Source organism: Canis lupus, chromosome 12 (assembly GCF_048164855.1).
Source record: "Canis lupus baileyi chromosome 12, mCanLup2.hap1, whole genome shotgun sequence".
NCBI classification, from domain to species: domain Eukaryota; kingdom Metazoa; phylum Chordata; class Mammalia; order Carnivora; family Canidae; genus Canis; species Canis lupus.
This window is the reverse complement of record NC_132849.1, coordinates 39,432,269-39,456,054: the sequence shown is the minus strand read 5'-3', so window position 1 is coordinate 39,456,054 and position 23,786 is coordinate 39,432,269. Positions and strand designations below refer to the sequence as shown.

Here is a 23,786-nt window from a genome sequence, read left to right as displayed (position 1 = left end):
CGAGAATCTTCCATAGATGACTTGACTTTCCTTCCCCAGTTCTGAGCTGGCACAAAGGATTCCGAATATTTGCTCTACGCATTTGGCCTTCTGTTTCCTCCTTTCACCACAGTATCTTTGTCACAGCCCAACGGAAATGGGAGGAGTCTGTGTTTGGGCCAAGGAAAGTGCATGAGAATAGTAGGGATGTGGCTGAGAGAGATGGTTAGGGGTAACTTTCCCCAGATCAAGCCTTAACTTTGATTAAAATCTATCATGAAACAAAATAAAAATTATTTCTTTATGATAGTATTATTTAAAATAGTAATTCCTCATTGGACTAAGGAATTAAGAACCACAACTGCACCAACTTCTTGAGTGCATTAACTTCTTTATCCAGTTTGACTTTGAATTGAGACTATACTAAATCAGTAATCCCTGACCCTGGGGGCATCTGGCTGGCTCAGTGGTTAAGAGTCTGCCTTCTGCTCAGGTCGTGATCCTGGAGTCCTGGGATGGAGTTCTGCATCGGGCTCCCACAGGGAGCCTGCTTCTCCCTCTGCCTGTGTCTCTGACTCTCTCTCTCATGAATAAATAGATAAAATCCTTAAAAAAAAAAAAAAAGAAAAAAGTAATCTCTAACTCTGGAGTGACTTAATTTGGCTTCAACAACAAGTAATCTAGGGATCCCTGGGTGGCGCAGCAGTTTGGCGCCTGCCTTTGGCCCAGGGCGTGATCCTGGAGACCCAGGATCAAATCCCACATCGGGCTCCCGGTGCATGGAGCCTGCTTCTCCCTCTGCCTATGTCTCTGCCTCTCTCTCTCTCTCTCTCTCTGTGACTATCATAAAAAAAAGAAACAAAACAAAAAAAAAAAAACATGTAATCTAAATGGGAGTTTCTCCTGAGACTGTCTGAGCTTTTCCTTTGCAGAACCAAAACCCACTACCCAGCACTATAAAGAGAGAGGAGAGCAGAGGCCCTCTTATGGGGATAGTCGATCTTCTTCATGGTTTATTCTATTTGTAGAACAGATACAGGAAAATTGGTACTTACTTTGTCCATTCAAATCCTGAAAAGAGGACATTTTCATTTTTCAAGGGATTTGAGATCGAGGTTACAGGATTGGGAGGCCATCTTCAAAGTCATGTGGTTGATCCTTCTCCCAGCATCCTGCTGGACCTTCTCACAGCAAATGATGTTTACTTCTTCTTAATTCAGAGCATTCTACACAAATAGCTCATCCACAATTTGCTTTATAATAGTCATTTTCATTCTTTGAATGATGATTTGACTCTTCTTTATGAAATTCACTGAGGAGATGGGGGGAAATATATTCATTCATTCATTTGTATAAAATGTGCATCTCAGCATCCTATTGCCAGAGCAAATGGTCATGCATTCCCACCTCCCACTCCCTCTCCTCAGACCCATCTTGAGTTATGGAAATGCCAAATGCTTGAATTCCAGGCCCTCAAGAAAAGCTCTGCAAAGCCCCTCATCCTTAATCTGAGAGTCTTTGTTGAGCAACATAGATTTTCTTTGGTAATGAAGTAGGGGGAGCAGTCTTGTGCCCCAATACAGAAGAGTCTCTAGGGAGGTCTAGTGGTAAGACTATGGACTTTAAAGTAATGAAATTGGCCTAAGATCTGCCGGTTGCTACAGTCTGTGTAAGCTTGGCAAGTTGCTAACCTTCTCTGAACCTATTCCAGTGCTGTGCTGCTAAATATTGAAAACATTTGTTCCCTGAGGGTAAAGGCCCTATTTTGTAGCATTTACCAATCTCCACATTAGAAATCTTTTCACCATGACTGATTTCAAGCTAACAACATATGTCAACTGGCTAAAAAGAACCATGAGAATTCAACAGTCAGGTTTGACTGAACAGTAAAAACCAGCTCCAGGATACCACTGGTTGCTTATCTGTGCATTGGGTTTGAGAACACTATTGAACTTATGAAGTCATGAGAATTCCTGTATAATATCTCATACAAAGTAATAGCTCAATACATGTTAGCTACTATTTTTAGCCAATTGTTAAAATTTAAATTCAATTAGCCAACATAAAGTACATCATTTTTTTCAGATAGTGTTCAATAATTTATCAGCTACATAAAACACCCAGTGTTCATCACATCACATGCCCTCCTTAATGTCCATCATCCAGTTACCTCATCTCCTCCATCCCTTTCAGCAACCCTCAGTTCATTTCCTGGAGTTAAGTCTGTCATGGTTTTTCTCCCTCTCTGATGACTTTCAATTCAGTTTTCCCTCCCCTCCCCTATGATCCTCTGTGCTGTTTCTTATATTCCACATATGAGTGAAACCATATTCTCTGATAATTATCTTTCTCTGGTTGACTTGTTTCACTCAGCATAATACCCTCCAGTTCCATCCAGGTCAATGTAATTGGTAAGAATTCATCCTTTCTGATGGCTGAGTAATATTCCACTGTATATATACACCACACTTTCTCTATACATTCATCTGTCAATGGCCATCTTGGCTCTTTCCACAGTTTGGCTATCGTGGACATTGCTGCTATGAACATTGCAGTGCAGGTGCCCATTCAGATCACTGCATTTGTATCTCTGGGGTAAATACTTCTGTCACCACTCAAAAAAGTAGCACATTTCACCACTCATAGAATTTGGTCTTTTCTGTAGGGTATTACTACAAAACAATTGTCTACTGGGGTAAGTAAGCTCTGGCACCTCTCCAAGTCCCTGGAGAAGCTGTGTAACTTCTGTTCCTCACTCTCCAAGGTCTAACCCTCAAATGCAGACCACACTGTACCCAAGCAGCCTTTCATAGCTTGGAGAAATATCTCCCTGGCTTTTCACTCTGAGACACTATCTGCACTAGTTTTCTTCCAGGGCGAGGCTGCTCCTATTTTTCAAATCTTAATCTTGACTCATGCAAATAGACGTGCTCCTCCTTGAAGTCCTCAAGACTCCCTGGTCTGAAAGGCACTATCTGGCACTCACTCCGATCCCCCAGGATCCCACCCAGCTTCCCTTCCCATCTGTCGTAATTTCCACTACTAACCTCAGTGGAAATGGTACCTCATCCCGGTGCATTTGTCCTGTCAGCAAGTCTCCTCTCTCTCCCTGTAGGGTCTCATCTCTCCTCTTGGCTTCCATATCCTCCCTATGGAGATGACCACTAAGTCTGAGTCTGCTCATGCTCTTCATTTTATAGCTGAAGAAATGTCACCTCAGAGAGACTTCAAAAGGTCACAAGGCTAGGTTTTGTGCAGCTATATTTCTTCACCTATAAAATTAAGGCATCGATACCTTCTCTATTTGGAAGACTCATGAGAAAGATTGAATAAAGTCACTTGGGTCACATACATGAAAATGTTTTAAAATTTGAAAAGTGTACTGCTGTGTTAATGGTAGGATGTTCTTATTGTTAACCATGGTGTAACTCCCTCCCTCTGTGTAGACTACTACACTCCTCTTTCATTGAGTAACTAGGTGAAAACACTGCTGCTCATTCATTCATGCATGCATTCATTCATTCATTCAGTATTCATTTGTACCAGACTCTATCAAGATCAGCACTATATGGTAGAAGGTTCTGAGATCATGAGCATATCCTCAGTTTGTACTATGCAGTAGAATTGCTACTAGCCACAGGTGGCTCTTGAGCACTTGAAATGTGGCTTGCATGACTGTACAACTGAGTTTTAAATTTTATTTATTTAAATTCACATTTAAACAGATATGTGTGGCTAGTGGTTACTCTATTTGATAGCACAGGTCTACACCCAATCATCAAAGTGGAAAGAGTTACACTTTGGTTGCCACTTAGATCCACACCACGTTTCTTCGCAATGATCTTGACAGGTATAGCTTAGCTCTTTGCTATCTGGCTGGGATACCATGGCTGAATAGGGAATGGCAGAGGACTGATATTTTAAAACATACATCTGGTTATTTTTTGTGTAAGTCCTATTCTCTCTGTAATTCTGCCTGTGTATCGTGGGCTACCCTGTTTGTAACTGAATTCTCAAAACCACAGAGGAATATTTATTGGGAATTCCACATATAACAGGTCAAAGGAAGGCACAAATTGATTTCAATTCAATGTCATCAGTATTTGGTAGCACATTATATAATCAAGCAGATTTTATTTCTAGTGTACTTCCTTTTTCTTAATAAGATTGCCACTTTTCTATATCTCAATAGATGATATTATTTCCAAAAAGACAGGTCAAAGATGACCCTCATATTGTCCCTTCTTTTTGTAAAACTGCTTCTCATTCTCTAAAACTAAGAAAACAGAACCAAAAGCCATTAGGCAGCAACTGCTGTCACTTTTGTACTTTTCTTTTAATATACCAAGTAAGGACACACTATACATAATGTTTGACATCTGGGTTGTTTTTTCCTTTACTATTTTTATGAGTCCTTTCTGTATCAGTTAAGTATTAAACTATTTCATTTGGGGGCACCTGGGTTGATCAGTTGGTTAAGCATCTGCCTTCAGCTCAGATCATGATCCCAAGGTCCTGGGATTGAGTTCTGCATCTGGCTCCCTGCTCAGTGGGAAGTCTGCTGCTTCCTCTGCCCCTGCCGTCTCCCTCATGCTCTCTCTCTCTCTCGCTCTCTATGTCTCTCTCAAATAAATAAAATATTTTTAAAAAATAAAGTTATTTATTTATTTATTTTTGTTTACTTATTTATGTATTTTAGTAATCTTTACCCCAATGTGGAGCATTAATTTACAACTCTGAGATCAAGGGTCAAATGCTTTTCTGAGCTAGCCAAGCACCCCTTAAACTGCTTTATTTAAAAAATCAGCCTCATTAAGGTATAATTACATAAAATACAAACATATATATGGTATATTTGTGTTTATGTATTATTACATTATGTATTTGTATATAGGTATTATACATTTATTAAGTGTATGTTAATTTTACAGAAGCTGCCAAACTATTTTTCAAAGTGATTGTATCATTATATATGCCTGCCAACCTATAAAAACCAACAGCTCCAACTGTTCCAAATTCTTGCCAGCACGTGACATTATTCATCTTTTTAATTTTAGCCATCCTATGAATGGGTAGTGGCAACTCATTATGTAGGGTTTTTGTTTTGGTTTGGTTTTTAAGGATCTTATTTATTTATTAGAGAGAGAGCATGCACAGGGGAGAGGCCGAGGAAGAGAGAATCTGAAGCAGACTCTTAGCTCAGTGCAGAGCCCAATGCCAGGCTCAATCCCATGACCTCAAGATCACGACCTGAGCCAAAACCAAGAATCAGACGCTTAACCAATTGAGTCACCCAGACACCCCTCTTATTATGTAGTCTTAATTTTTTTTTAATGATGTTGAGCATCTCTTCATGTACTTTATTGTTCATTCATAACTCTTCTCTGAAGTATCTGTATGAATCTTTTGCCCATTTTGCAAATTGGGCTATCTTATTATTACTGACTTTCAAGAGTTCTTCATAGATTTTGATGTGAGTTGTTTGTCAGATATATGTACTGTGAGTGTTTTCTCTTAATCTGTGGTTGTTTTGATTGTATCCAGGAGCTAATTTATAAAGGTAACTGAGTGACAACACGGAGAGGTTAATGCCAATAAAAGAAATTTTATTACTTACAATCCCCAGTAGGAGAGTATGCTGCATTATACAGGGCTTGGTCAGGAAGCAGAAGGAGTAAAGGAGAAAGCCTAGCCCAGAGCCTGCATTATAATTTTCACAGGAAGATATGAGTGAAGCAGGGTAGGTAAATTTGAGCAAGTTTAGGATAATAAACTTATCCTAAATAATAATTTTAGCAGACTCTGGGCTATAAGCGTGACTCTGGATTGATTTAAGGCAAGGGAAATATTGGCTTGGTGCATGAGTTAGTAAAGGTGATGATTGGGGCTATTGTCTTTGGATTGGTTGTTTGGCATAAGAAAGCACTCTCACAGACAAGATTTTTGCTCTTCCTAGAAATTAGCTAGCCCTGAAAGGGGGAGTCCCTCCCAACTGCCAGAACCCCCAACACAGCAAAGCACCATAAAATATAAAAAATTTAAAACATAATTAATAAAATGGTTTTTGCCTTTTATTCTCTTACGTCTTTTGAAAAACGTTATCCTTTTTATGGATACTATCTTATTAATTTTTCTTCTTTGATTCATGCTATTTGTATGTTAACAAAATTATTGTTAACCCAAGCCATAAAGATTTTCACCCAAGTTTTCTTCTAGAGGTTTTATAGTTTTCGCTTTTACATTTAAAAGTCATTGATCCTTTTGGGGATAGATTTTGTTCATGAAGTGAGATGAGGAGTTGAAGTTCATTTTTTTCTCTATAGAGATATCCAATTTCTCTAGCATGATTGATTAAAAAGATTATTCTTTACCCATTAAATTTGTGAGTCTGCTTCTGGACTCTATTCCGTTCCATTGATTTATATGTCTGTTCTTTTTTTTTTTATTTTAAGATTTAATTTATTTATTCATGAGAAACACAGAGAGGCAGAGACAGAGACAGAGGGAGAAGCAGGCTCCATGCAGGGAGCCCAATGTGAGACTCAATCCCATGACCATGGGATCACGCCCTGAGCCAAAGGCAGATGCTCAACAGCTGAGCCACCCAGGTGTCCCTATATGTCTCTTTTTATGCCAATATCAATCACACTGTCTTGATTATTGTATCCTTACAATAAATCTTGAAGTCAGGTAGTATAAATCCTTCCATTTTGTTTATTTTTTCAAAGAATTGTTTACATTTCCATATAAATTTAAGTGTTTATTAATTTATATTTTTAAAAGAAGCCTTTTTGACTTCTAGTTTCTGCTGTGGTATGTAAAGAAGTTGTTACTCCAACCTAACATCAAGTAAAAAGTAAACTGAATAAATTTGAAAATCAACAACTCTTTTTATTTTTTTTTTTAACCTTTTAAAAAAGATTTTATTTATTTATTCATGAGAGACAAAGAGAGAGGCAGAGACACAGGCAGAGGAAGAAGCAGGCTTCTCGCAGGGAGCCTGAGGAGGGTTTGATCCCAGAACCCCAGGATCACGCCCTGAGCCAAAGACAGAGGCTCAACCGCTGAGCCACCCAGGCGTCCCAACAACTCTTTTAAGATCTGTCAGACAACTGGGACAAACAAGTGCCCCCAAACTGGAGACAGTCAGGTAGATACAGAGAATCACACTTACTGGAGTAGAAACCCATAAGGAGCAGAAACTCATGAGCAAAAACCTTTAAGGAACCAGTGCCTTTATATGGGCCCCAGTGCATTTATATGAGGTGCCAGAGGATTGGAGGCTTTCAGAAATGAGAGAAGCAAGAAAAGCTGTCAAAATTAGAAAGAGTATCTTTTAGGGCAGTTTTTCAAATTGGCCAACTCATTAGCAGGTCATGATAGCAACTTAAGTGGGTTATAATTAGTAAATAAATGTATTTTTAAAGTTCATTTATTTATTTATTTTAAGTAATCTCTACGCCCAATGGGCAAAGCTTGAGTCTGGCGCCTTAGACCACTCGGCCATCCTGACACCCTTCTACGCCCAATGTGGAGCTCAAACTCACGACTCAGAGATCAAGAGTTGCATGCTCCTCCAACTAAGCCAGCCATGCACCCAGGTATATATATTTTTAATGAAATAAAATTAAAACTCTCAGAATGCACTGTATTTTTTTCATGAAAGTTTTACTTCAATTATTTATGTATCCTGGCACTGGGTAGTGGTATAAGATATATTTCTTATCATGAATTGAGGCCAATGCAATTTTGAAGGCCTGTGTTCTAGGGGAACCCCTGCAGAAGGATATTAAAATCTGCTGGAAGAGGTGACTTTTGAGTTGTTCTTGATGGAAACCAAAGTTCCTGAGGCAATAAAGGCAAAAGACTATTTTTAGGCAGAGGAGCAGCTTAGGGAAGGAGCCATGTGGGAACAACTTAGAAATAAGGGGGCAGCCCCAGTGGCTCAGCAGTTTAGTGCCTGCCTTGGGCCTGGGGCGTGATCCTGGAGACCCAGGATCAAGTCCCACATCAGGCTTCCTGCATGGAGACTGCTTCTCCCTCTGCCTGTGTCTCTGCCTCTCTCTCTCTCTCTCATGAATAAATAAATAAATAATCTTTAACTTAAAAAAAAAAAAAAGAAAGAAGAATGTGGACAGCACATGAGTGTGAGCAAAGGACTAGGTTCAAATCCCAGCTCTACCACTGATGAGCTGGGAAGCCTTGATCAAGGAATCACTGGTACACAGAAAGGACTCAGTAAACAGCAGCTACTAAAGTTTCTTGCCTCCCTTTCTACTGCAAAAAAAAAAGATTTGAGTCTTGGAGGTATCAGACCTCCACTGACTGGGAGTTTAAGAGAACCTAAGAGAGGAAGATAGAGGAAGGAGGCAAGAAGATCCTTATAGTTGCATGTAAAGAGAAAAAACTCATTCCTGGGTTGGCTGTCCATCCCTTTCTGCTAAAATAACTCATTCCTGGGTTGGCTGTCCATCCCTTTCTGCTAAAATAATCAATTAAAATTGCTACATGGGGGCACCTGGGTGGCTCAGTCAGTTAAGGGTCTGCCTTCTGCTCACATCATGGTCCTAGGGTCCTGGGATCAAATCCTACATTGCATTACCTGTGCAGCGAGGAGTCTGTTTCTCCCTTTGACCCTCCCCCCTCTCCTGCTCTCTCTCTCTCTCAAATAAATAAATAAAATCTTTAAAAAATAAAATTGCTACATGAATCATGAGGCAGGAATCTCAGCTGATTCTGAAGATGCTAAAAACTCGTATTCAGTATCTCACGACATAACTATTTGGCAATGAGGCCTTTAAAGAGGGAATTAAGCTAAAATGAGGCCATTAGGGTGGGCCCTAATCCAATCTGACTGGGGTCCTTATAAGAAGATAAGATTTATACACACAAAGAGAGGCCCCAGGGAATCCTGCCCTGCGGAGACCATGTGAGGACACAGTGAGAAGGCAGCCCTCTGAAAACCAAGGTTTCAGGAGAAACCAAACCTTCTGACACTACAATTTTGGACTTGTAGCCTCCCGAACTGTGAGAAAATCACCTTCTCTTTCTATGGTTTTTGTGATGGCGGCCCTCGCAGACTAAGACAGTTAGAGAGAAGTGTGTCGAACTCATAAGAGAGCAATGACAGGAGTGGGTGCTATCCTATCTGCAGTCAAGGAACTGCATGACCTGAAGCATATCAACTCTCTCTACCACGTTTTCCACCTCTCTAAACCAGCACTGCAAGTAGTAACTGAAAGTACATAAAGACCCCATCAACCTAGGCATCCTCTGAACAGCTGTGCCCTTCACTTTTTTCTCCAGATATTGGGTTTCTTGTCAGGAATTTGAGGACTGGAGGGACTGAGTAGTCCCCCACACCTTCTCAGCACTGACCTGCGATTCTAACAACAGTTTTAGAAACAAGAGTAGGTTTCCTTTCTGTAAGTCCAACAAGTATTTTTCAAAAGTCCTTTCCTTCTCTTTGTCTCAGAGCAAAAACACACCCCTCTGACTTCATGTGCATTTAACATCAATTCCAAGTAACCTAATGGAATCCCAGGAAACCACACTGACACCCCTAAAAGTTTCTCTTGCAGTCAAATCTAGCCAGCCATGCAAAACCACACTCATTGGTGCAAAGCCTTTTATAGCTGCTGACACAAGCTTGAAATGAATGTAAACCCAAATTTTAATATTTGGTTCCAACCACTTAAAACCCCATCCTTTCTCCCAACAAGTAGCTGGCTGAACAATCCAGTTGCCCTCTTCTAGGTGGATCAAAGAGACTTTAAAAATAAAATTTCTGTTTATTAGCTTTCTATGTCACAGGGAGGCATTTCTGTAGGTTGGAGGCCTGCCTGTCCTGTGGTAGAGGACTGTAAGAGAAAGACAAACACATGTTCCCTTTTTTTCTTTTTCTTTTTCTTTGAAAGCATGGTAAGAATGACAAGTTCTACCAGTTCATAAAGGGGAGATGAGTGCAAGCAGAAGTAGCAAGGGGAGAAAGTGGAACTTGACATTTAAAGATGCAAGAGGTAGAAATTCACACCAGGAAAGGAATCGCTCATTTGGTTCCTTTTGATTCACAGCACATCAATCCTAGTTCTGTTGGCTTATCTGTTCTATAGCTAAAATGAAGCAAAGTGTTTTGAACACTTAATACATATTAATTTTTATGAGTAAGCAAACGAGTGAAATTAAGCAAGCCAGTCTGATTGGCTAGAGCATGCTGCTGTAGAAGCCAGAGCCACCTGTGCCGTGGATCCCAGTAGACTCCTAGCAAATGCATGCTCTCAGTCACCAGGGTCCTGGGCAACATTGGCACAGAACAAATGGGTCATGTCAGTGGGTCACTGTCAGTCTACTCCACTGATGATGCATGGCACATTCTCCTGAGTATAAAGAGCCACAAGCTCCACTGGCACACACATGTGAAGCTTGTGGTCACAGACTCCAAGAAGCCAGTTCGCATTCAGCTCTGGATGTGAGAAATCTCTTGGCAGTTCTCTTGAGAATGACATTCTTGCACATTCTTTCCTCTATCTTTGCACAAACTACCATGAACTTTTTAGGTTATTTAACTGCCTATTTCAAAAAGAACACTATGACATTAATCTATCTGACATAGGGGAGATCTAAGTTGTCCCCTAAATAAATGTCTGCATTCCACATTTCCAATGGGGCTAACAATAATCTTTTCTGACTTGGGAGGTGGGTTTCTTTGAAATGAGATCAAGGTTGTGCTATCAGCTGGGGTTTTTGTTTTTTTAAGATTTTATTTATTTATTTATTTATTTATTTATTTATTTATTTATTTATTATTTAAGAGAGAGAGAGAGAGACCACAAGCAGGGAGAGCAGCAGAGGGAGAGGGAGAGGGAGAGGAAGACTCGTCACGGAGCAGGGAGCCTAATGCAAAGCTCCATTGCAGGATCCTGGGATCATGACCTGAGCCGAAGGCAGGCGCTTAACCAACTGAGCCACCCAGGCACCATCAGCTGGGTTTTCAAAAGTTTAATGAAACCTATATGCAAATGTATGTTCACAGAGGTAGAGGTAGGTACCAGAATATTAACAGTGCTTAAGTCCCAGGGGTGGGGGTAGAATTAAGGTAATTTATAATTTTCTTCTTTGCTTATCTGTATAGTCTAATTTTCTGTAAAAAAATACCCATTGCTTTTATAAAAACAAATTATATAATACAGGATAAAAAGGGGAAATGTAGTCATAGGGGGCCATGCAAATATATCAGATCTTAACCCTTGGAGTTTTTAAATGCTGTATTTTTGTAGATTGGTTAAATTAAGGATCTTGAGATGGAGAAATAATCCTGGATTATTAGGATGAGTTCTAAACATGGTCAGGTCACAAATGTCCTTATAAAAGAGAGGCAGAAGGAGATAGAGGAGGAGGAGGCAGTGTGACCATGGAGGCAAAGATTGGAGTCATGTGGCTGTGAGTTAGGAGAGGCAAAAAAAATGGATTCTCCTCTAAAGCCTCAAGAGGGAGTGTATTCCTGTTGACACCTTGATTTCAGCCCAATGATACTTTGGCCTCCAGAATGTGAGAAAATAAATTTCTGTTGTTTTAAGCTATCTAGTTTGTGATATTTTGTTACAAATAATGCCATAGTGTATTATGGTAAAATAAACACAGTTATATCGACTTTGATGCAAGCAAATCCTCCCTGTGGACTCATGAGTTCCCATTGCAAATGGATTTTAGCCAGGTGTTTTCAATGCATTGAGAATAGATGATTTACTAGAAAGGTCAGCATGCTGAGTAAATTCCAAGAGCTATGTCCCTTGGCCTTTTGCTCTTCCTCCCAGGCTCTCTCACTCCTTTTCCTGGAAGTATAAAATACTGGAAATGCCCAGGACTCTGAAGCCAAAAGACGTGAGTTCAAGTGTGGGTTCCATCTTGTGACTAAAACAAGTCACAAGCTTCTTAACAATAAATTGGTGGTGACCTAGCTTGCCCTGGGATTGTTCATAATCATCATCTGAGACACTGTATCAGAAACCACCACACCAGTACAACTGCTCTGTGATTTTAAGTATTTATAGATACTCATGCTTTTCATCCCCAGTTTAATGAGGAAGGAGAGGAAAAGTCAAAATACTTTTCTCCCTGGTGGCCTGTAACTTATAATTCTAATAGTCATTCTAGAATTTTGGAGTCTTTGGAGTATTTTGTCTTCTGCAGTCAGAGACAGGGGAAGTTATTGGGCCAAGTCACACTTGGCAACTTCCTAATAAACCTTACTGAAAGAAGGTCAAATCTTCTTGACTTCCTTTAGGAAGTCATGGTACATTGTGCATAGTATCCTCAGCTTTATATATATATGTGTGTGTGTTACATATATAAATATACCTATAATTTCCTACCCTCAGCCCTTATAATTGGAATTGTCAATTCAGATACACGATATAAAAGAGGCTGCTGGAGGACAGATGTTTGATTTTCAAGGGGACTGAAATCCTGTGCTAAAGTTAACATTTGAAAAAATTGGAGATATTTGGCAAGAAGAAAAAAACCTCAAGAAATTTTGATAGCTGTGTTCAGATATTGCAGACACATGGTGTAGTGAAGAGGGAGCATGACTCAAATGTTGATGAAAAATGCTATTTACAAGAAGTCGTTAGTTCATTCAAAATGCTAAAGGAGCCCAATGATAAATGAACTTCTTTAGGATAATTAGTCATTCTTTTGGCTCTCTTTGAATTCTTGAACACCTTCCAACATTTGGGGAGTTTTCTAAATTGTGAAACCTGCATCCTCAGAGTAGTAGCCAAAAACCCTTTGTCACAGCTTCCCTTGATGTTAGCATGCACATATCCCTTAGATCCATCTGATTGGAAGCCAACATGAAACCACCATGTTGGAGACTGCCAATTTAGAGCCAAGAGAGTGCCAGCAGGAAAGCCATCCCAGAGAAACCCTGAAGAGGCAGTCAGCTTTGGGAAGCAACAACACATTTGCTTCTGCTCCAGTGTCCTGAGGAGCCTGTGCCCAATGGTATCAACAGTAGGGTTTCCACATGAGCAATCCAGCACTAATATTACTCTGCTGCCTGCACGGCCTCCCTTGCGGGTTCCCGGGACTCTCCTGAAGATTCTGTGAGTTGTCTGATATCCTTGGTAAATTTCTTTTCTGCTTAAACCCTCTGGAATAGGCTCCGTTGTACCTTATCACAATAAATACTGGCTTAGCAGCTAATTGGTGTGGATTTTTTAAGAGATTAGTGTTTGCATTATGTGGAAAGTTGAATTATCTCTGATGTCACTCTCAAATTTATGATTCTATGAATAAAAGTGGTAAGGGATGGAATAAAGGAAAACTCGGTGAATAAATTTGACTAGTGTCCTATAAACAACATGTAATTACTTTTCCACTATAGGTGATTTAAAAACTTAAAGGAGGGGGTAGCCCTGGTGGTGCAGCGGTTTAGCGCCGCCTGCAGCCTGGGGTGTGATCCTGGAGACCCAGGATCGAGTCCCACATTGGGCTCCCTGCATGGAGCCTGCTTCTCCCTCTGCCTGTGTCTCTGCCTCTCTTGTGGCTCTCTCTGAATGAATAAATAAATAAATCTTTAAAAAAAAAAAAAAAAACTTAAAGGAGAGGAGTGCCTGGCTGGCTCAGTTGGTAGATCATGCAACTCTTGATTTCAGAGTTGTGAGTTCACACCCCATGTTGGGTGCAGAGATTACTTAAAATTAAAAACTTTAAGGGGCGCCTAGGTGGCTCAGGAGTTTGAGCTTCTGCCTTTGGTTCAGGTCATGATTTCAGAGTCCTGGGATAGAAATCAGCATCAAGCTCCCTTCTCAGTGGGGAGCCTGCTTCACCCTTTCCCTCTGCCCCTCACCCCACTTGTTCTCTCTCCCTCTAAAAAAATTTTAAAAGTTAAAAATAATAAAAAATAAAAACCTTAAGGGGAACCTGGGTGGTTCAGTCAGTTTAGTCTCTGACTCTTGATTTCAGATCTTGATTTCGGGGTCCTGAGTTCAAGCCCTGCATTGGGCTCCACAGTAGGTGTGGAGCCTACTTAAAAAACAAATGAATAAATAAAACACAAATAAATTTAAGTAAAAATAAACAAATGTTTAAGGGAGAGTATAGGGGAGATGGTGAGAACAAGCTTTAACTAATATACCATCATTAGTTAAATAACAAATTCTATAGGTCAATCACCCTGCCTATCCACTCAGTTCTTTTTTTACAATGCAAATATTTTGGAAAAAGCAACTTAGAACAGTTCTACTGCCTATGTTTGATTTAATCTATAAATTTAACAGTGACAAACAGGTGTGAAAAACACAAACTTGGGATGCCTGGGTGGCTCAAAGGTTGGTCCCTTTGCCTTTGGCTCAGGGTGTGATCCCGGGGTACGGATCAAGTCCCACATCAGGTTCCTTGCGCGGAGCCTGCTTCTCCCTCTGCCTGTGTCTCTGCCTCTCTCTGTCTCTGTGTCTGTCATGAATAAATAAATAAAATCTTAAAAAAACACACACACACGAACTTTCTTCATTTCTCTATATATCAGGTTGCTCTCTGTTACAACTTCCATGTCAGTGGATGGCAGAAAACGCATCTCTGAGCCCTCGGTCCAGCCAGGTATATAATTTAATCACATTCCACCCTAAAACTCCCGTGGTCATTTTTCTTGCTGCTTTACTTCTCGGATGTATCCTAAGTTTCAGGAGGCTGTCTCTATCAGTAATGAGGAGGCTCAGCACACTCTTCTCAGCTCAGTTCTTGTATGGAATTTGTTGCTGCTGTCCTCTTGAGTGTTCCCTGGGCTCAGGTGATGTGCAAATTCCCTTTCCTGATGTGGAGCCCAGCTAGCTGCCTGAGGGCCCCAGCCTGCTAAGATGTCACTCTCTTCTCCTGTTCAAAGGTAGCAGTCTACATGTCAGTCTTCAGAGGTGTGTTTTCTACCCCTGGATGACAGACTGATGCTCTCTCTGCTTCTCCCACCTCTGCCACAGAGGGCTGGGAATCTCAGACCTCCTTGATGCTACAGGGAGGCCCCTGGAAGGGGTCTTCCTTCTTCCAACCATGGGAGGCCCTAGATTTCTGGGTCATTGAACTCAGGAGTGCTGAGAATGGTCTTGAGAGAAAAACCAAGCAGGGCTTGCTAGTTGGTGTCTAAGATAATTGATCCACCATACTATTGAGGATGGGTCTGGATTTGCCTATATATGTTTGAAACATAAGCATGATGTTTTTCTAGTTTTTAGAAAGTTGATTCCACAAAAGTACTTCTGTATGCAACTAATGAGCTAATTAATTACTTCTTGGCTCAATGGACAACATATAGCAAAGCTCTGGATGGGATGTACTTCTGTCCCACTTGAACTAATTAAATTGCATTTATCGGGATCCCTGGGTGGCGCAGTGGTTTAGCGCCTGCCTTTGGCCCAGGGTGTGATCCTGGAGACCCGGGATCGAATCCCACGTCGGGCTCCCGGTGCATGGAGCCTGCTTCTCCCTCTGCCTATGTCTCTGCCCCTCTCTCTCTCTCTCTCTGTGTGAGTATCATACATAAATAAAAAAAATAAATTGCATTTATCTTTCAAAAACTTTTTTAATTTCAAAATGCTTTTTGAAAGCATTAAATAAATTAATAAATTAAATATATTAATTTCAGAAAACTTGAAAAATACGGAAAAGCTTAATACAAAAGACACAAATGTCACCTATGATCCTACCATCCAAAAATAATCCCTGTTGATACTCTAAGATGTTACCTTTCATTTATTTAGTATATATAATGTAACTGGGATCATATACAAATTGGGATCACAATATATTATTTTATAAACAGGTTTTCCTCACTTCATAAAGATTTTTGAGATTTTTTCATGTCATGAAATACTCTTAAGAAATGATTCTCTTTTTTTCATATTTTTTTCTTTCTTTAAGTAATTTCTACATCGAACGTGGGGCTTGAATTCATGACCCTAAGATCAAGAGTTGCATGCTCTACCAACTGAGTCAGCCAGGCACCCCTAAAAGATGATTCTTAATGAATAGTTGTGTATCATTTCATTAGGATGCAGTACAATTTGTTGGTCCATTTTCCTATTGCTGGACATTTAAGTTGTATCCAGTTTTCTTTCTTTCTTTCTTTCTTTCTTTCTTTCTTTCTTTCTTTCTTTCTTTCTTTCTTTCTTTTTTTAAGATTTTATTTTACTTACTCATGAGAGATACAGAGCCAGCGAGAGAGAGGCGGAGGGAGAAGCAGGCTCCACGCAGGGAGCCCGACGCGGGACTCGATCCTGGGTCCCCAGGATCACGCCCTGGGCTGAAGGCGGCGCTAAACCGCTGCGCCACCGGGGCTGCCCTGTATCCAGTTTTCATTCTGATAAATATCCTTGTGCATACATATGTGCACACTTCTCTGAAGATTTCCCTAGAATAAATTCCAAAAAATAGAAATTCGGTGTCAAAGGAAATACACTTTTTAAGGATTTATCTAATTTGTCCAATTGCTTTTGAGTAAGGGTATATCTATGTGAACCATTCACAAGGTCATAAGAGAAGAACCACTTGTACTTTTACAACATTGGGCTGTGTCATTCTTTTAAACTTCTGCTAATCAGATAAATATAAAATGGTATCTCACTGTTACTCAAATATTGTTTTTTTTTAGATTATTATTTGAGCTCCTTTCGTCTTTGCTGACAATTCTGAGTCCTTATTATATGAATTGTCTGTTCCAGTCCTTTGCCTCTTCTTTTTTTTTTTTAATAAATTGGCTTTATTGAATACTAGTTTATGTACATGAAAACCCACTCATTTAAAGTTGTACAGTTGGATGAGCTTTGATAAAGACTACCACAAACATAATACAAAGCATTTCCACGTGCCTAAAAAGTTCCCTCAGGCCTTTTTTGTTTGCAGTTTCCCTGCCTATCAATTCTTGTCTCAGGCAACGACTAATCTCCTTTTGGTTACTGTGGATTAGAATTTCTCTTGTTTAGGATTTCATATGAATGGGATCATAATGTATATATTCTTTTGTGTCTGTCTTCTATCACTCGCATAATATTTTTAATATTCATTTGTGTTCTTGTACGTGTCAGTAGTTCATCCTTTTTTATTGCTAGTACTATTCCATTGTATGGATAAAGCACAATTTATTTATCCATTTATTCACTAATCTGTTAATAGATATTTGGATTGTTTCTAGTTTGGGAGTTTGTTTTTCATTTTTAGGATTTCGCTTTTAAGTCATCTCTACAGGGCGGCCCGGATGGCTCAGCGGTTTAGCACCGACTTCAGCTCAGGGCGTGATCCCAGGGTCTGGGGATCGAGTCCCAGGTCGGGCTCCTTGCATGGAACCTGCTTTTCTCTGCCTGTGTCTCTGCCTCTCTCTCTCTCTCTCTCTGTGTGTGTCTATGAATAAATAAATAAAATCTTTAAAAAAAAGATTAAAAAGAAAAGTCATCTCTACACCCAACATGGGACTCAAACCCACACCCTGAGATAATGAGTTACACTCACTACTGACTGAGCCAGCCAGGTGCCCTTTTTTTTTTTAAGATTTTATTTTATTTTATTAATATTTTATTTATTTGAGAGAGATAGCATGACAGGGGTGGGGGCAGAGGGAGTGGGAGAAGCAGACTCCCCACTGAGCACAGGGCCCACAAGGGCTCCATCCCAGGACCCTGAGACCATGACCTGAGCCAAAATCAAGAGTCAGACACTGTACAGACTGAGCTATCCAAGTGCCTCTTAAGATTTTATTTTTAATAGTTGTTATTAATAAAGCTACTATGCACATTTCTGTACAAGTCTTTTTTTTTTAAAGATTGTATTTATTTATTCATGAGAGACACACAGAGAGAGGCAGAGACATAGGCAGAGGGAGAAGCAAACTCCCTGCAGGGAGCCTGATGTGGGACCTGATGCCAGGACCCTGGGATCACACCCTGAGCCAAAGGCAGACGCTCAAGTCTTTGTGTAGACAGGTTTTCCTTAGGTAAATACTTAGGATTGGAATTGATGAATCACATGATAAGTATATGTTTAACTTTCTAAAAAAAAACACCAAACAGTTGTCTTTATATGTTACATTTCCAGTTGGTCCACATCCTCTCCAATGCTTTGTATTATCAGTCCCCTTAAACGTAGTTATTCTCATGAGTATCTTGTTATGGTTATAAATTTCCATTTCCATTAAGACTAATGATATTGGGCACCCTTAATGTACTTATTGGCCAAATGAGTATCTTCTTTTAGGAAATATATCTTTGAATCCTTTGTCCATATTTTAATGACAATGAGTTATAAAAATTCTCTAAGTATTCTAGAGACAAATCATTTGTCAGATATATGGATTATGAATATTTTCTCCCAGTCTGTGGTTTGTGTCTTTAGCAGTTTAAATATTTTGTGAAGCTCAATTCACCATTTATTTATTTTTATGATTTGTGCTTTTTGTATCATATTAAATCTCCTGTTAACCCAAGATAGTAAAAATTCCATCTACGATTTTAATTCTCTTTTGCCACATAACATAGTCAGAGGTTCTGGGTATTAGGATTGGACATCTTTCGAGGGCCATTATTCTGCCTACCACATATGTCCATTATCAGAATGAGGAACTGCTATTCTGTTCCTACTTTGTTGAGTGTTTTTTCTTGTAGACATCTTTATCTATTTTATTTAAAAAGTTTTTATTTGATTATAGTTGACACACATTACATTAGCTTCAGGTGTACAGCAGTGATTCAAGATCTCTATACATTATGCCATGCTCACCACAAGTGTAGTTACCATCTGTTGCCGTATAACACTATTACAATATCATTGACCGTATTTTCTATGTTGCACCTTTTGTTCCAGTGATTAATTTATTCCAAAACTGGGAAACTATATCTCGCCCTTCCCTTCACCCATTTGCTGAGTGTTTTTTTTTTCATCAAGATACATACTATTGGGATCCCTGGGTGGCGCAGCAGTTTGGCGCCTGCCTTTGGCCCAGGGCGCGATCTTGGAGACCCGGGATCGAATTCCACGTCGGGCTCCCAGTGCATGGAGCCTGCTTCTCCCTCTGCCTGTGTCTCTGCCTCTCTCTCTCTCTCTCTGTGACTATCATAAATAAATAAAAACTAAAAAAAAAAAAAGAAAAAAAAAGATACATACTATTCACTATCTGTGAAGTGTTTTACATGTATTATCTCATTTAACCTTTACCTATATGACATGATTATCATCTTCAATTTACAGAACAGTAACTGAGGCTTAGAAGAATGAAATGACCTCTCCTGAGTAATATAACTAATACCTAGAATTATAATTGATGGGTCTTTTGTTAAGTATATGTTCAACTTTAGGCAGAAGTAAAATTTGAACAGAAATATGTTAAAACTGAAACCCAATGTTTTAGTAACTATCAAAATAAACTTAAATTTGAATGTTCTTCAGTTTCTGCATAAGGCCATCCGCTTATCTTTTTAAATGTCTTTATTGAGACACAAATCATATACCTTAAAATTTACTAATTTAAAGTGTATAAATCAATAGCCATTAGTATGTTCTTAGAGGTGTGTATCCATCATTACAATTTTAGAACATTCTCATTGCCCCCATAAGAGAATCTATACTCCTTAGCTATTACTCTTAACTCCAATGCCCCCCAGCCTGAGACAACCACTAATCTACTGTCTCCAGACTTGCCTATTCTGAATATTTCATATAAATGGAATCATAATATGTGGTTGCTTGTAACTGGCTTATTTCACCTAGCATAATATTTTCAAGATTTATCCATGTTGTAGCATGTATCTGCACTTCATTACTTTTTATTGCCAAATAACATTCCATTATATGGACTATAAGGGAAACTATTCATTAGTTGATAAACATTTAGATTACCTCCACTTTTTGGCTATTATGAATAATGTTGCTATGAATATTAGCATACAAGTTTTTGTGTGGACATATACTTCCCTTAGATATATACCTTAGAGTAAAACTGATAGATCATATATGTTTAACCATTTGAGGGACTGACATACTTTTTTCCAAAGCAGTGGCACTATTTTACATTAATGGGGGCATGGGGGCTGTGTATGATGGTTCCAATTTCTTCATGTACTTTTTTTTTTAAGATTTTATTTATTTATTTGAGAGAGAGGGAGAGAGCATGAGCAGGGGAGAGGGGCACAGGGAGAAGGAGAAGCAGAACCCCTGCTGAGCAGGGAGCCCAACATGAGGCTTGATCCAGGAACCCTGAGATCATAATCCCAGTCAAAGGCAGACACTTAACTGACGGGAGCCAGCCAGGCTCCTCACCTCCACATCCTTGTCAATACTTGTTATTATCTGTCTTTTCTATTACAGCTATCTTATTGTTTGTAAAGTGGTATCTCATTTTGTTTTCATTTATTTGCTTCTTTAAAAAATAAGTAAGTGAGTAGATAAGTAGAATCATAACATATTTGTGATAAGTTCTAGGAAAAAAATAATCAGCATACTATAATAGAGACTGATGTGGTAGCTAAAGAACCTAGAATTGTTACATTTAAGCTGAGGTCTCAAGGATGAATTTAACCAGCCCTAAATGTGCTGGGAAAGGAATTTCTAATCAGAGAACAAGCACAGAGCCCTAGAGGTAAGAAAGAACCTGACTAATTCTAAGAACTGGAGAATAAAAGCCAGAATAATATATTGCAAGCAGGAGAGTGGCATGAGATAAGGCTGGGGAGGTAAGCAAGCGATGGTAAAGAGTTGGATTTCACCCTAAATAAAGTGGGAAGCCACAGAAAGGGTCTACACTAAACAGGACATGGTGGTGTTTGTGTTTAGAAAGATTACTGGGCAGCCCGGGTGGCTCAGTGGTTTAGCACCACCTTCAGCCCAGGGCCTGATTCTGGAGACACCGGATCGGGATCCAGTCCCACATCGGGCTCCCTGCATGGAGCCTGCTTCTCCCTCTGCCTGTGTCTCTGCCTCTCTCTCTCTCTCTCTCTCTGTCTCTCATGAATAAATAAATAAAATCTTTAAAAAAATAAAAAACTAAGAAATTAAAAGATTAGCTGCTCCATCATAAACCCAGTTAAGAAGTGATTACAGTTGTTCACATGAGAGATAATAGTAACTTGAATAAGAGTAGTGATGATGATGAAGAGAAGTACTTTCCAGCTCTACTGGAGAGGTAGAACAAGGAAGACTGGATGGGACTCGGGTGAGTGAAAGGCAAGAGTCAACAATGACATTGAAGTTTCTGGCTTTAATGATGAAGCGGATGAGGGTGTCATATAACAAAATAGAAAACCAACAAGTTAAAAGTGAATTAGCAATGATATGGCATACTGGTCCTTAAGCAATGACCCTACAATATGCTTAAATAAATTCTGAGGACTTTCAATTCAGTTTTTCTGGAGTTGCCATCCATTCCTTTAGGTGTATACAACATCTGCTTCCTTGGCTATAAGTTTAATGATAATTGACTGGGTTCTGGGATTTATTTACCTTTACACTACATTTGTTGCATTACATTCTTCTCTCACTAGTATTAATTAAAATTTGAAAACATTTCGTTTCATTTCCTTTCAGATGTCTCTTCCACCTACTATTTAGATTCTGTCAACTTTTCAAGTACTTTGAAGTGTCATAAGTTAATTGAAATCAACGAAATATGCAACAACAAAATACACATCACTCATCATATTAGCATGTTAAAAAATGATTATAGGGATCCCTGGGTGGCGTAGAGGTTTAGCGCCTGCCTTTGGCCCAGGGCGCGATCCTGGAGACCCAGGATCGAATCCCACGTCGGGCTCCTGGTGCATGGAGCCTGCTTCTCCCTCTGCCTGTGTCTCTGCCTCTCTCTCTCACTGTGTGCCTATCATAAGTAAATAAAAATTTTAAAAAAAATAAAATCTTTAAAAAAAAAAATGATTATAGCCAGTGTTGATAATGGAGACAGAGTAGGGAAAAAAGTACTCTTACACTCCGCCAATGAAGGTACAACTTGTTGCTACCTCTAACAGGACAAGTTACCAATGTGTACATACTTGAGACATTTGCACCCTTTTGACCTCAGTTATTTCTCTTTGAAAATCTTATCCTAAGAAAACATTCATTAATATGTACAAAGGTACAGCTAAAAGGTTGTTTATCATGGTACTGTTTGTAATTATGGAAATTTGGAAAGAAATCCAATGTCCAAAGATAGGGAATTGGCTTTATTAACTGCAAGATCTTCATTAGGGATTGAGCCCTCCCCGCCCGGGGTCCGACGCGCTGGGTCTCGGGGAGGCCCGGACGCGCCCTCGCAGGCGGGCGGGGAGCGGCGGGCGGCGGGGAGGGGGCTGCAGGGGCGGGAGGCGGCCCCTGGGGGCGCGCCCGGCCTCCGGCGTCCGGTCACCGCGTCCCCCCCCCCCCCGCCCCCCGCCTCGGCCGCATCACGGTCCTGAAGGCCGAGGGCGCCGCGCTCGACTGCTTCGAGGTGACGCTCAAAAGCGAGGAAGGGGAGGACGAGGCAGAGGCCGTGGTGGTGGCCGCAATTCCACGGCCCGAGCCGATGCTCAGAGTGGCCCAGCAGGAGAAGACCCCACCGCCGAGGCCCAGCCTGCTGGAGGCAGGCAGCCGTGGCTGTGAGGAGCCCAAGCAGCAGGTGTCTTGGGAGCAGGAGTTCCTTGCGGGAAACAGCCCCGGAGGCAGCGGGCGGGCACTGTGCATGGTGCGTGGGTCCGAAATCCGGCCCCCCCTGCCGACACGGCGCGCATGCATACCCTGGAGCAGCGGCCTCACAGCCTGGACCTGAGCCCTTCAGGGAAAAGCAACATCCTGGAGGCCTGGAGTGAGGGAGCGGCCCATTTGCAAGACATCAGAGCTGAGCAGCCTTCCTCGCCCACCTCAGACTCAGGCCAGGATGTGGAAGCTGACCCGGGCTCCGACCCAGACCCTGCCTAAACGCCAGCAGAGATCGCGGTTCTCCTCGACTCTGAGGACAACCCATCTCTCCCGAAAAGGAGCCGGCCCAGGGGACTCCGCCCCCTCGAGCTTCCTGCTGCCCCTGCCTCAGAGACAGAATAGGAAGCCCCGTGGTCAGAGATGGAAGGAGCCCCCTGGAGAAGAACCGGTCAGAAAGAAAAGAGGCAGACCCATGACCAAAAACTTGGACCTGGACCCAGACCCTGACCCAGACCCCCCATCACCTGACTCACCCACGGAGACTTTTGCTGCTCCTGCTGAGGTCCGTCACTTCACCGACGGCAGCTTCCCCCCACCCCCCGGGCTTCGTCCTCCAGCTCTTCTCTCACACACAGCTCAGGGCCTCAGACAGCAAGGACTCACCCAGAGGAGGGGTCGCTGCAGGAGGCGGCCTTCCCCAGCCAGAAAGCCCCTCTCCAGCTCCCCCTCCGGGGCTTCGCGGGACGCTGGATCTCCAGGTTATCCGCGTAGCGTACGGATGGAGGAGCCCCCGGCAGTCAGCCTCCTGCAAGATTGGTCCAAGCACCCCCAGGGCACCAAGAGTGTGGGAGGAGGTGACCCCCCAACTGGCCTGTGGTTCTGTCAGAGTCCAGCACCACCATGGGGGGGCAGCCAGAGGCAGGGAGTGGCATGTAGGTTCTCGCTTTCCTGGGGAAGGAGGGGGGGGGGAGGGGGGGAGAGGGAGGGAGGGAGGAGGCAAGGTCCCCCCTTTGGCTTATCACTCAGAGCTGCCCAGCTTGGCCACCTGATGGAGAGACTAAAACCAGGTGCCAAGGCAGGATGGAGGAGAGGATGGGGGGCAGCATCCATTGTTACTTGGGGGCACTGGAAGATGTTGACCCCTGGCAAGGCACAAGGCCAGGCCCTGG

General features: G+C 41.3%; 1 pseudogene; it reads left to right on the top strand.

Annotated features, from left to right (window-relative positions):
* The first annotated feature begins 21,093 nt into the window (after positions 1–21,093).
* On the top strand, positions 21,094–23,553 carry LOC140600800 (spindlin interactor and repressor of chromatin-binding protein pseudogene; annotated as a pseudogene).
* Positions 23,554–23,786: the final 233 nt, after the last annotated feature.